The 13,511-nt window shown below is 42.4% G+C and overlaps 1 protein-coding gene across 2 annotated transcripts in view; it reads right to left on the bottom strand.

Moving 5' to 3' along the window:
• Window positions 1-13,511, bottom strand: part of IQSEC2 (IQ motif and Sec7 domain ArfGEF 2) — a 701,326-nt gene that overhangs the window by 515,148 nt on the left and 172,667 nt on the right. The gene's annotated exons all lie outside the window — the stretch shown is intronic.

Genomic DNA, 13,511 nt, shown 5'->3' on the forward strand with positions numbered 1-13,511 from the left:
GTTGAGATAATAAAATCCAACTGAGAACCAAATAATTTATTACCCTGGAAAGAAAGGGAAAGCAGAGTAGACTTAGAAGACATATCAGCATTCCAAGTTTTAAGCCATAAAGCTCTTCTAGCTAAAATAGCTAGAGACATATACCTGACATCAACTCTAATGATATCAAAGATGGCATCACAAATATAATTATTAGCATGTTGAATAAGAATAATAATGCTATGAGAATTATGATCTGTTACTTGTTGCGCTAAAGCTTCCAACCAAAAAGTTGAAGCTGCAGCAACATCCGCCAAAGATATAGCAGGTCTAAGAAGATTCCCTGAACACAAGTAAGCTTTTCTTAGAAAGGATTCAATTTTCCTATCTAAAGGATCCTTAAAGGAAGTACCATCTGCCGTAGGAATGGTAGTACGCTTAGCAAGAGTAGAGACAGCCCCATCAACCTTAGGGATTTTGTCCCAAAATTCTAATCTGTCAGATGGCACAGGATATAATTGCTTAAAACGTTTAGGAGTAAATGAATTACCCAAATTATTCCATTCCCTGGAAATTACTTCAGAAATAGCACCAGGAACAGGAAAAACTTCTGGAATAACTACAGGAGATTTAAAAACCTTATCTAAACGTTTAGATTTAGTATAAAGAGGACCAGAATCCTCAATTTCTAATGCAATTAGGACTTCTTTAAGTAAAGAACGAATAAATTCCATTTTAAATAAATATGAAGATTTATCAGCATCAACCTCTGAGACAGAATCCTCTGAACCAGAGGAATCATTATCAGAATGATGATGTTCATTTAAAAATTCATCTGAAAAATGAGAAGTTTTAAAAGACTTTTTAAGTTTACTAGAAGGAGGAATAACAGACATAGCCTTCTTAATGGATTTAGAAACAAAATCTCTTATGTTATCAGGAACACTGAGTATTAGATGTTGATGGAACAGCAACAGGTAATGTAACTTTACTAAAGGAAATATTATCTGCATTAACAAGTTTGTCATGACATTCAATACAAACAACAGCTGGAGGAACAGCTACCAAATGTTTACAGCAGATACACTTAGCTTTGGTAGCTCCAGCACCAGGCAGCGATTTTCCAGAAGTATCTTCTAACTCAGCTTCAACATGGGACATCTTGCAATATGTAATAGAAAAAACAACATATAAAGCAAAATTGATCAAATTCCTTAAATGACAGTATCAGGAATGGGAAAAAATGCCAGTGAACAAGCTTCTAGCAACCAGAAGCAATAAAAAATGAGACTTAAATAATGTGGAGACAAAAGCGACGCCCATATTTTTTTAGCGCCAAATAAGACGCCCACATTATTTGGCGCCTAAATGCTTTTGGCGCCAAAAATGACGCCACATCCGGAACGCCGACATTTTTGGCGCAAAAGAACGTCAAAAATGACGCAACTTCCGGCGACACGTATGACGCCGGAAACAGAAAAAAAAATTTGCGTCAAAAAAGTCAGCGCCAAGAATGACGCAATAAAATGAAGCATTTTCAGCCCCCGCGAGCCTAACAGCCCACAAGGAAAGTCAAATTTTAAGGTAAGAAAAAAATTTGTTTTATTCAAATGCATTATCCCAAATATGAAACTGACTGTCTGAAAATAAGGAATGTTGAACATCCTGAGTCAAGGCAAATAAATGTTTGAATACATATATTTAGAACTTTATAAAAAAGTGCCCAACCATAGCTTAGAGTGTCACAGAAAATAAGACTTACTTACCCCAGGACACTCATCTACATGTTGTAGAAAGCCAAACCAGTACTGAAACGAAAATCAGCAGAGGTTATGGTATATATATATATATATATATATATATATATATATATATATATATATATATATATATATATATATATATATATATATATATATATATATAAATATAAATATAAGAGTATATCGTCGATCTGAAAAGGGAGGTAAGAGATGAATCTCTACGACCGATAACAGAGAACCTATGAAATAGACCCCGTAGAAGGAGATCATTGAATTCAAATAGGCAATACTCTCCTCACATCCCTCTGACATTCACTGCACGCTGAGAGGAAAACCGGGCTCCAACCTGCTGCGGAGCGCATATCAACGTAGAATCTAGCACAAACTTACTTCACCACCTCCATAGGAGGCAAAGTTTGTAAAACTGATTTGTGGGTGTGGTGAGGGGTGTATTTGTAGGCATTTTGAGGTTTGGGAAACTTTACCCCTCCTGGTAGGAATGTATATCCCATACGTCACTAGCTCATGGACTCTTGCTAATTACATGAAAGAAACTACAATTCTAACACCACATTCACTTTACCCTCCCGAGAGGGACCCTATTGCTTAGAGCCGGCAAAGAGAATGACTGGGGGGTGGAGCTAGAGGGGGAGCTATATTTACAGCTCTGCTGTGTGCTCTCTTTGCCACTTCTTGTTAGGAAGGAGAATATCCCACAAGTAAAGGATGAATCCGTGGACTGGATACACCTTACAAGAGAAAAACCTTCATCAACGAGAAGCCATGAAGAGCCAGGCTGAGGTTTGCAAAAGACCGTAAGGATTGGACCGTAGAGGACAAGAGTAAGGGTCATCTTCTCTGATGAGTAAAATTTTCAGCTTTGCACAACACCTGGTTGTCTAAAGGTTAGATGGAGATCCTTGAGAGGCCTAGAAGCCACAGTGTGCCGTTCCCACTGTAAATTAGGTGGAGGATCGGTTATGATCTGGGGGTGTTTCAGCAATTGGGCAGATTGTACAAGGCTATCCTGGAATAAAACTTTTTTCCTTCTGCACTGACAATGTTCTCAAACTCTGAGGATTGTTTTTTAAAGCAGGACAATGCTCCATGCCACACAGCTAGGTCAATCAAGGTGTGGATGAAGGACCACTAGATCAAGACCTTATGTCCAGCCCTGTCTCCAGACCTGAACCCAATTGAAAACCTCAGGAATGTGATCAAGTGTTAGCTGAATGGTCACAAGTCATCAAACAAATCAGAGCATGTCGAGACACATTAAAGCTGTGATTAAAAATCAGGGTTATTCCACAAAATGATTTCTGAACTCTTTAATTATTAGTATTTTGTTTAAATGTGAATAAGAACTTGTGTTCTTTGCATTATTTGAGGTCTAAAAACACAGCATCTTTTTTGTTATGTTGACCGGTTGTAATTTTCTGCAAATACATGTTCTAAATGACAATATTTTTATTTGGAATTTGGGAGAAATGTCAAAAATGTTAATTTTACTCAAACACATACCTATAAATAGTAAAACCAAAGAAACTGATAATTTTGTAGTGGTCTTCTCTAGATAGCATAGACAGGCACACAGACAGACAGATTCAATAGATAAATAGATTCAATAAATAGATAGCCTCCCCTGCAAAGTTCTATTTTTGAAGTTCCTGTAATTTACAGGAAATCTGAAGCATGAAAACCAATTGATTAAAAAAAAAGAAAAATAAATGGGGACAGGCATGTAAAACAATTTAAAAATGATATGTATATGGCCAGCTGATCATTTTTTAGTTACTCTTTTTTTTGTAGCTAATGTCTTAATTGAATAATTATGGTTTATAATGTTAGATAACCTTGTATAGGAGTGAATTGCACTGTGCAAATCCAGATCTTAGTGTGTTGCACTCCGAAAAGAGACTAATGCCACAAGTGACCGCCTTCTTCCGCATTCGGGATCCAAATGCACAAATCTAAGGAGCAACAGGACCGGAGCTTAGTGTATGCCACTGTCTGAGTGCAATTGGATCTGTAGCAGCAAAGCAACAAATAAATATATATTGAGACACAAATGCGCACACAGCTCTGTGCCCAGAGAAGAGAGGTGTGGGCGTTAGGACAGGCAAGTAACGCCCACTCATGGAGCGTGATAACATCCATACATATTCATATCTACAGCACTCAGAGCAGAGGGGGTGGGGGGGAGTGCAGCATCACGGGATCCCAGCAACCAGGAAAGTGAGAAAATAATGCGCAGATATAGAGATGCCAAGGCAGTAATATAGAAGTCTGGAGCAGAACAGTTTTAATAGGCAGTTTTAATAGGCCACAATTAAGGATTAAGGATTATCCCAGGTTGGATCTGTCAGACAAAAAGGAAAATCGCCTTAGCCCTCTGACCTCATAGTAGATGTATTACAACACACTTTGGCAAATAAGGTGTTAAAAAGGAAGCTACTGGTACCATGGACATCTGCAAATTTAAATTTGGGGGGGTTCATTTCCAAAAATTATTCTCTCATTATTCAGACAGTGCATGCAATATTAAAAAACATTTTAAATTCACTTCTGTAATCAAATTTGTTTTGTTCAGTTGGTATCCTTTGTTGAAAGGAAATGCTGGGAGCTAGCTGGTGACTAATGGCTACACAACTATACATATTGGTTCAACAGGTTCCCAGTAGTGCATTGTTGCTCTGCAGCTGACTTTAACCATGTGTTTACTTTTAGCTATGTGTTTAATCATTTTGCAGGAATTAAACACAGTTATCAATGCAAAGACGAGCTGTAAATGGACTTGCAAAAAAAAAAAGTGACAGGATAACCTAACAGACATGTCTGGCAGCAATTAGAAAGAAAACACAACTTAAATACATGCAAAATGTTAAGACGTTTATAGTAAGGGATTACATGTTCCGGCGTTACAGAACCCCTTTACAAGTTATACGTGTAATAATAGACTGAATCGATGGATGTTTTATTGTCCGCATACCAACCAAAGACTTCAATACAAAGAAGTGACACCGCACAAGCAGACCTACACACTGCAGGGACAAATAGGATTTTTTATGTTAAAGCGATATAAACCCCAAAAAAAATTTTTCAGGATTTAGACAGAGCATACAATTTAGACAGAGCATACCAGTCATTCGACCGAAGGTATAGGAAGAAAAAGGAGAAACTAAAAAGGTGCAGAGGTGACTGAAGTTTTAAATAAAAAAATATAATCTGTCTTACATTGACAGGGCGGGCCGTGGACTCGTCGTATCATAGAAGAAATCAATTTATCAGGTAAGCATAAATTTACTTTTCTTCTATAAGATACGATGAGTCCACGGATTCATCATTTACTTGTGGGATACAATACCAAAGCTACAGGACACGGATGAACGGGAGGGACAAGACAGATACCTAAATAGCCTCAGAAGAAGCAAAAGTTTTAAATTAGTAAAATTTGGAAAAGGTATGAAGGGAAGACCAAGTCGCAGCCTTACAAATCTCTTAAACAGAAGCATCGTTTTTAAAAGCCCATGTTGAAGCCACCGCTCTAGTAGAATGAGCTGTAATCCTTTCAGGAGGCTGCTGTCCAGCAGTCTCGTATGCCAAACGGATGATGCTTTTCAGCCAAAAAGAGTTGCATTGTAATGCAGATAGCTGAGAAACTCTTCGAGCAGAAGAGATAGCAACTAAAAACAGAACTTTCCAAGATAGAAGTTTAATATCTATGGAATGCATAGGTTCAAACGGAACCCCTTGAAGAACATTAAGAACTAAATTCAAACTCCATGGCGGAGCAACAGGTTTAAACACAGGCTTAATTCTAACCAAAGCCTGACAAAACAACTGAACGTCTGGGACATCTGCCAGACGCTTGTGCAGTAAGATTGACAAAGCAGAAATCTGTCCCTTTAAGGAACTAGCTGATAACCCCTTCTCCAATTCTTCTTGGAGAAAGGACAAAATCCTAGGAATCCTGATCTTACTCCATGAGTAGCCTTTGGATTCGCACCAATAAAGATATTTACGCCATATCTTATGATAAATTTTCCTAGTGACAGGCTTTCGAGCCTGAATCAAGGTATCTATGACCGACTCAGAGAATCCCCGCTTAGATAAAATCAAGCGTTCAATCTCCAGGCAGTCAGCCGCAGAGCAACTAGATTTGGATGTTGGAACGGACCCTGAATGAGAAGGTCCTGTCTCAGTGGCAGTTTCCACGGTGGCAGAGATGACATTTCCTCCAGATCTGCATACCAAGTCCAGCGTGGCCACGCAGGTGCTAACAAAATTACCGAAGCCCTCTCCTGTTTGATTCTGGCAATCAGACGAGGAAGGAGAGGAAAAAATGGAAACACATAAGCCAGGTTGAATGACAACGGTACTGCTAGAGTATCTATCAGTACTGCTTGAGGATCCCTTGATCTGGACCCGTAACAAGGAAGTTTGGCATTCTGACGAGATGCCATCAGATCCCATTCTGGTGTGCCCCATTGATGAATCAATTGTGAAAACACCTCCGGATGGAGCTCCCACTCCCCCGGATGAAAAGTCTGACGACTGAGAAAATCCGCTTCCCAGTTCTCCACTCCTGGGATATAGATTGCTGATAGATGGCAAGAGTGATTCTCTGCCCATCGAATTATTTTGGAAACCTCTATCATCGCTAGAGAACTCTTTGTTCCCCCTTGATTGATATATGCTACAGTCGTGATATTGTCCGACTGGAACCTTATGAATTTGTCCGAAGCCAGCTGAGGCCACGCCTGAAGCGTGTTGAATATCGCTCTCAGTTCTAGAATATTTATTGGAAGGAGAGCCTCCTCCTGAGTCCACACACCCTGCTCCTTCAGGGAATTCCAGACTGCACCCCAGCCCAAGAGGCTGGCGTCCGTCGTCACTGACCCATGCTGGCCTGCGGAAACACATTCCCTGGGACAGATGATCCTGTGACAACCACCAAAGAAGAGAGTCTCTGGTCTCTTGATCCAGATTTATCTGAGGAGATAAATTTGCATAATCCCCATTCCACTGTGAGCATGCATAGTTGCAGTGGTCTGACATGCAAGCGAGCAAACGGAACTATGTCCATTGCCGCTACCATTAGTCCGATTACCTCCATACATTGAGCCACTGACGGCAGAGGAATGGAATAAAGTGCTCGGCAAGTGGTTAAGATCTTTGAATTTTTGTAATTTTGTAAGAGGAACAAGTGAACTCTTCTTTATGTTCACCTCCCACCGTTAGATCTTAGAAAAGCAAACACGATGTCCGTGTGAGATTTGGCTAGATGGTAAGTTGACGCCTGAATCAAGATATCGTCCAGATAGGGCGCCACTGCTATGCCCCGTGGCCTTAGAACCGCCAAAAGGGACCCTAGCACCTTTGTGAAAATTCTGGGAGCTGTGGCCAACCCGAAAGTAAGGGCCACAAACTGGTAATGTTTGTCCAGGAAGGCGAACCTGAGGAACTGGTGATGATCTTTGTGGATAGGAATGTGAAGATACGCATCCTTCAAATCCACGGTGGTCATATATTGACCCTCCTGGATCATTGGTAAAATTGTCAGAATGGTCTCCATCTTGAAGGATGGGACTCTGAGAAATTTGTTTAGAATTTTGAGATCTAAAATCGGTCTGAAGGATCCCTCTTTTTTGGGAACCAAGAACAGATTGAAGTAAAACCCCTGCCCCTGTTCTGCTTTTGGAACTGGGTAGATTACACCCATAGTATATAGGTCTTCTACACAGCGTAAGAAAGCCTCTCTTTTTGTCTGGTTTACAGACAAACGTGAAAGATGAAATCTCCCCCTTGGAGGAGAATCTTTGAATTCTAGATGATAGCCCTGGGTCACGATTTCTAAAGCTCAGGAATCCTGAACGTCTCTTGCCCAAGCCTGAGCGAAGAGAGAAAGTCTGCTCCCTACTAGATCCGGTCCCGGATCTGGGGCTGTCCCTTCATGCTGTCTTGGTAGCAGCAGCGGGCTTCTTGGCCTGTTTACCTTTATTCCAGGTCTGGTTAGGTCTCCAGACTGACTTGGCTTGAGCAAAATTCCCCTCCTGCTTTGTGGCAGGGGAGGAAGTAGAGGGACCACCTTTGACGTTTCGAAAGGAACGAAAATTATTTTGTTTGGCCCTCATTCCATTTGTCTTGTCCTGAGAAAAGGCATGGCCTTTTCCTCCAGTGATGTCGGAAATGATCTCCTTCAGTTCAGGCCCAAATAGGGTTCTACCTTTGAAAGGAATAGCTAATAGCTTAGATTTTGATGACACATCAGCAGACCAGGACTTAAGCCATAACGCTCTATGCGCTAAAATGGCAAAACCTGAATTCTTTGCCGCTAATTTATCACCTCTTTTACTTTACCCTTCCTAGTACTTAGAGTAGGCAAAGAGAATGACTGGGGGTGGAGTCACGGGAGGAGCTATATAGACAGCTCTGCTGTGGTGCACTTTGACACTTCCTGTTAGCAGGAGGATAATATCCCACAAGTAAAGGATGAATCCGTGGACTCGTCGTATCTTATAGAAGAAATAGTTGCGTGAAAACCATAGTAAGAAAGAGACCAGATTATTATTTTTTTTTGCAGATACAGGTAGCCTTCAGTTTACGCCGGGGTTAGGTTCCAGAAGGAATGGTTGTAAATCGAAACCCAGTTTATAATGTAAGTCAATGGGAAGTGAGGGAGATAGGTTCCAGGCCCCTCTCAAAATTGTCATAAAGTAATACATTATTTTTAAAGCTTTGAAACGAAGACTTTAAATGCTAAACAGCATTATAAACCTAATAAAATAATCACACTACACAGAATAACAGAATTTATGCTTACCTGATAAATTACTTTCTCCAACGGTGTGTCCTGTCCACGGCGTCATCCATTACTTGTGGGATATTCTCCTCCCCTACAGGGAAATGCAAGGAGAGCACACAGCAAGAGCTGTCCATATAGCTCCCCTTCTGGCCCCGCCCCCCAGTCATTCGACCGACGGTTAGGAGAAAAAGGAGAAACTATAGGGTGCCGTGGTGACTGTAGTGTATAAAGAAAAAGAAAAAATTTTCAAACCTGATTAAAAAAACCAGGGCGGGCCGTGGACCGGACACACCGTTGGAGAAAGTAATTTATCAGGTAAGCATAAATTCTGTTTTCTCCAACATTGGTGTGTCCGGTCCATGGCGTCATCCATTACTTGTGGGAACCAATACCAAAGCTTTAGGACACGGATGAAGGGAGGGAGCAAATCAGGTTACCTAAACAGAAGGCACCACGGCTTGCAAAACCTCTCTCCCAAAAACAGCCTCCAAAGAAGCAAAAAACATAATTTATGCTTACCTGATACATTTATTTCTCTTGTAGTGTGTTCAGTCCACGGGTTATCCATTACTTATGGGATATATTCTCCTTCCCAACAGGAAGTTGCAAGAGGATCACCCAAGCAGAGCTGCTATATAGCTCCTCCCCTCACATGTCATATCCAGTCATTCGACCGAAACAAGACGAGAAAGGAGAAACTATAAGGTGCAGTGGTGACTGGAGTTATAATTTTAAAATTTAGAACCTGCCTTAAAAAGACAGGGCGGGCCGTGGACTGAACACACTACAAGAGAAATAAATTTATCAGGTAAGCATAAATTATGTTTTCTCTTGTTAAGTGTGTTCAGTCCACGGGTCATCCATTACTTATGGGATACTAATACCAAAGCTAAGTACACGGATGATGGGAGGGACAAGGCAGGAACATTAAACAGAAGGAACCACTGTCTGTAAAACCTTTCTCCCAAAACCAGCCTCCGAAGAAGCGAAAGTGTCAAATTTGTAAAATTTGGAAAAAGTATGAAGTGAAGACCAAGTTGCAGCCTTGCAAATCTGTTCAACAGAGGCCTCATTCTTAAAGGCCCAGGTGGAAGCCACAGCTCTGGTGGAATGAGCTGTAATTCTTTCAGGAGGCTGCTGTCCAGCAGTCTCATAGGCTAAACGTATTATGCTACGAAGCCAAAAAGAGAGAGAGGTAGCCGAAGCCTTTTGACCTCTCCTCTGTCCAGAGTAAACGACAAACAGAGAAGAAGTTTGTCTAAAATCTTTAGTTGCCTGTAAGTAGAACTTCAGAGCACAGACCACGTCTAGATTATGCAAAAGACGTTCCTTCTTTGAAGAAGGATTAGGACATAATGATGGAACAACAATCTCTTGATTGATATTCCTGTTAGAAACAACCTTAGGTAAAAACCCAGGTTTAGTACGCAGAACTACCTTGTCTGAATGAAAGATCAGATAAGGAGAATCACAATGTAAGGCAGATAACTCAGACTCTTCGAGCCGAGGAAATAGCCATCAAAAACAAAACTTTCCAAGATAAAAGCTTAATATCAATGGAATGAAGGGGTTCAAACGGAACACCCTGAAGAACTTTAAGAACCAAGTTTAAGCTCCACGGAGGAGCAACAGCTTTAATTCTAGCCAAAGCCTGACAAAAGGCCTGGACGTCTGGATTCTCTGCCAGACGTTTGTGTAAAAGAATAGACAGAGCTGAAATCTGTCCCTTTAGCGAACTAGCGGATAAACCCTTTTCTAAACCCTCTTGTAGAAAAGCTAATATCCTAGGAATCCTAACCTTACTCCATGAGTAACTCTTGGATTCGCACCAATATAAATATTTACGCCATATCTTATGGTAAATTTTTCTTGTCACAGGTTTCCGAGCCTGTATTAATGTATCAATAACCGAATCCGAAAACCCACGCTTTGATAGAATCAAGCGTTAAATTTCCAGGCAGTCAGCCTCAGAGAAATTAGGTTTGGATGGTTGAAAGGACCCTGAATTAGAAGGTCCTGCCTCAGAGGAAGAGACCATGGTGGACAGGACGACATGTCCACTAGGTCTGCATACCAGGTCCTGCGTGGCCACGCAGGCGCTATCAGAATTACCGATGCCCTCTCCTGTTTGATCCTGGCAATCAGCCGAGGTAGCAACGGAAATGGTGGAAACACATAAGCTATGTTGAAAACCCAAGGGGCTGCTAATGCATCTACCAGCACCGCTCCCGGTCCCTGGACCTGGATCCGTAACAAGGAAGCTTTGCGTTCTGGCGAGATGCCATGAGATCCAGATCCGGTTCGCCCCAACGACGAATCAGTTGAGCAAATACCTCCGGGTGAAGTTCCCACTCTCCCGGATGAAAAGTCTGGCGACTTAGGAAATCCGCCTCCCAGTTCTCTACGCCTGGGATGTGAATCGCTGACAGGTGGCAAGAGTGAGACTCTGCCCAGCGAATTATCTTCGAGACTTCCAACATCGCTAGGGAACTCCTGGTTCCCCCTTGATGATTGATGTAAGCCACAGTCGTGATATTGTCCGACTGAAATCTGATGAACCTCAGCTTTGCTAACTGAGGCCAAGCTAGAAGAGCATTGAATATTGCTCTTAATTCTAGAATGTTTATTGGGAGGAGTTTCTCCTCCTGAGTCCACGATCCCTGAGCCTTCAGGGAATTCCAGACTGCTCCCCAGTCTAGAAGGCTGGCATCCGTTGTTACAATCGTCCAATCTGGCCTGCGAAAGGTCATTCCTTTGGACAGATGAACCGGTGACAACCACCAGAGAAGCGAATCTCTGGTCTCCTGGTCCAGATTTAGCAAAGGGGACAGATCTGAGTAATCCCCGTTCCATTGACTGAGCATGCATAGTTGCAGCGGTCTGAGATGCAGGCGCGCAAATGGCACTATGTCCATTGCCGCGACCATTAAGCCGATTACCTCCATGCACTGAGCTACTGATGGGCTTGGAACGGAATGAAGGACACGGCAAGCATTGAGAATCTTTGATAACCTGGACTCCGTCAGGTAAATCTTCATCTCTACAGAATCTATAAGAGTACCTAGAAAAGGAACCCTTGTGAGTGGTAACAGAGAACTCTTTTCCACGTTCACTTTCCACCCATGCGACCTCAGAAATGCTAGAACTATCTCTGTATGAGACTTTGCATTCTGAAAACTTGACGCTTGTATCAGAATGTCGTCTAGGTACGGAGCCACCGCTATGCCTCGTGGTCTTAGTACCGCCAGAAGTGAGCCCAGAACCTTCGTAAAAATTCTCGGGGCCGTGGCTAACCCGAAGGGAAGAGCCACAAACTGGTAATGTCTGTCTAGAAAGGCAAAACTCAGGTACCGATAATGATCTTTGTGAATCGGTATATGAAGGTAAGCATAATTTAAGTCCACCGTGGTCATATATTGACCCTCTTGGATCATGGGTAGGATGGTTCGAATGGTTTCCATCTTGAACGATGGTACCCTTAGGAATTTGTTTAAGATCTTTAAGTCCAAGATTGGTCTGAAGGTTCCCTCTTTTTTGGGAACCACAAATAGATTTGAGTAAAATCCTTGTCCCTGTTCCTATCGCGGAACTGAGTGGATCACTCCCATGATTAAGAGGTCTTGTACACATTGTAGAAATGCCTCTCTCTTTACTAGGTTTGTCGATAACCTCGAAAGATGGAACCTCCCTTGTGGAGGAGAGGTTTTGAAATCCAGAAGGTATCCCTGAGATATAATCTTTAACGTCCAGGGATCCTGCACATCTCTTGCCCAAGCCTGGGCAAAGAGAGAAAGTCTGCCCCCCACTAAATCCGTCTCCGGATAGGGGGCCCTGTCTTCATGCTGTCTTAGGGGCGGGAGTAGGCTTTCTGGCCTGCTTGCCCTTGTTCCATGACTGGTTGCCTTTCCAACCCTGTCTGTAACGAGCAGTAGTTCCTTCCTGTTTTGGAGCGGAGGAAGTCGATGCTGCTCCTGCCTTGAAGTTACGAAAGGCACGAAAATTAGGCTGTTTGGCCTTTGGTTTGGCCCTGTCCTGAGGAAGGGCGTGGCCCTTACCTCCCGTAATGTCAGCAATAATTTCCATCAAGCCGGGCCCGAATAAGGTCTGCCCTTTGAAAGGAATCTTAAGTAGCTTAGACTTGGAAGTTACATCCGCTGACCAGGATTTAAGCCAGAGCGCTCTGCGCGCCTGTATGGCGAATCCGGAATTTTTAGCCGTAAGTTTGGTTAGATGTACTACGGCATCTGAAACAAACGCATTAGCTTGCTTAAGGGTTCTAACTTTGCTCAAAGCCTCATCCAACGGCTCTGTGCGAATCGCCTCTTCCAGAGACTCAAAGCAGAATGCCGCTGCAGCCGTGACAGGCGCAATGCATGCAAGAGGCTGCAATATAAAACCCTGTTGAACAAACATTTTCTTAAGATAACCCTCTAATTTTTTATCCATTGGATCTGAGAAAGCACAGCTATCCTCCACCGTGATAGTGGTACGCTTGGCTAACGTAGAAACTGCTCCCTCCACCTTAGGGACCGTCTGCCATAAGTCTCGTGTGGTGGCGTCTATAGGGAACATTTTTCTAAATATCGGGGGGAGGGGAAAAAAGGCACACCGGGTCTATCCCACTCCTTACTTATAATTTCTTTAAGTCTTTTTGGTATAGGAAAAACGTCAGTACACACCGGTACCGCATAGTATCTATCCAACCTACACAATTTCTCTGGAATTGCCACCGTGTCCCTAGTAACACACGGAGGTTCTCAAGCTTAAATTTAAAATTTCTGAATCCGGTCTCCCTGGATCAGAACCGTCACCGACAGAATGAAGCTCACCGTCCTCATGTTCTGCAAATTGTGACGCAGTATCAGACATGGCTCTCGTGTCATCAGCGCGCTCTATCCTTAACCCAGAGCTATCGCGTTTGCCCCTTAATTCGGGCATATTATATAATACTTATTTCATAACAT

This window comes from Bombina bombina, chromosome 12 (genome assembly GCF_027579735.1).
Source record: "Bombina bombina isolate aBomBom1 chromosome 12, aBomBom1.pri, whole genome shotgun sequence".
NCBI classification, from domain to species: domain Eukaryota; kingdom Metazoa; phylum Chordata; class Amphibia; order Anura; family Bombinatoridae; genus Bombina; species Bombina bombina.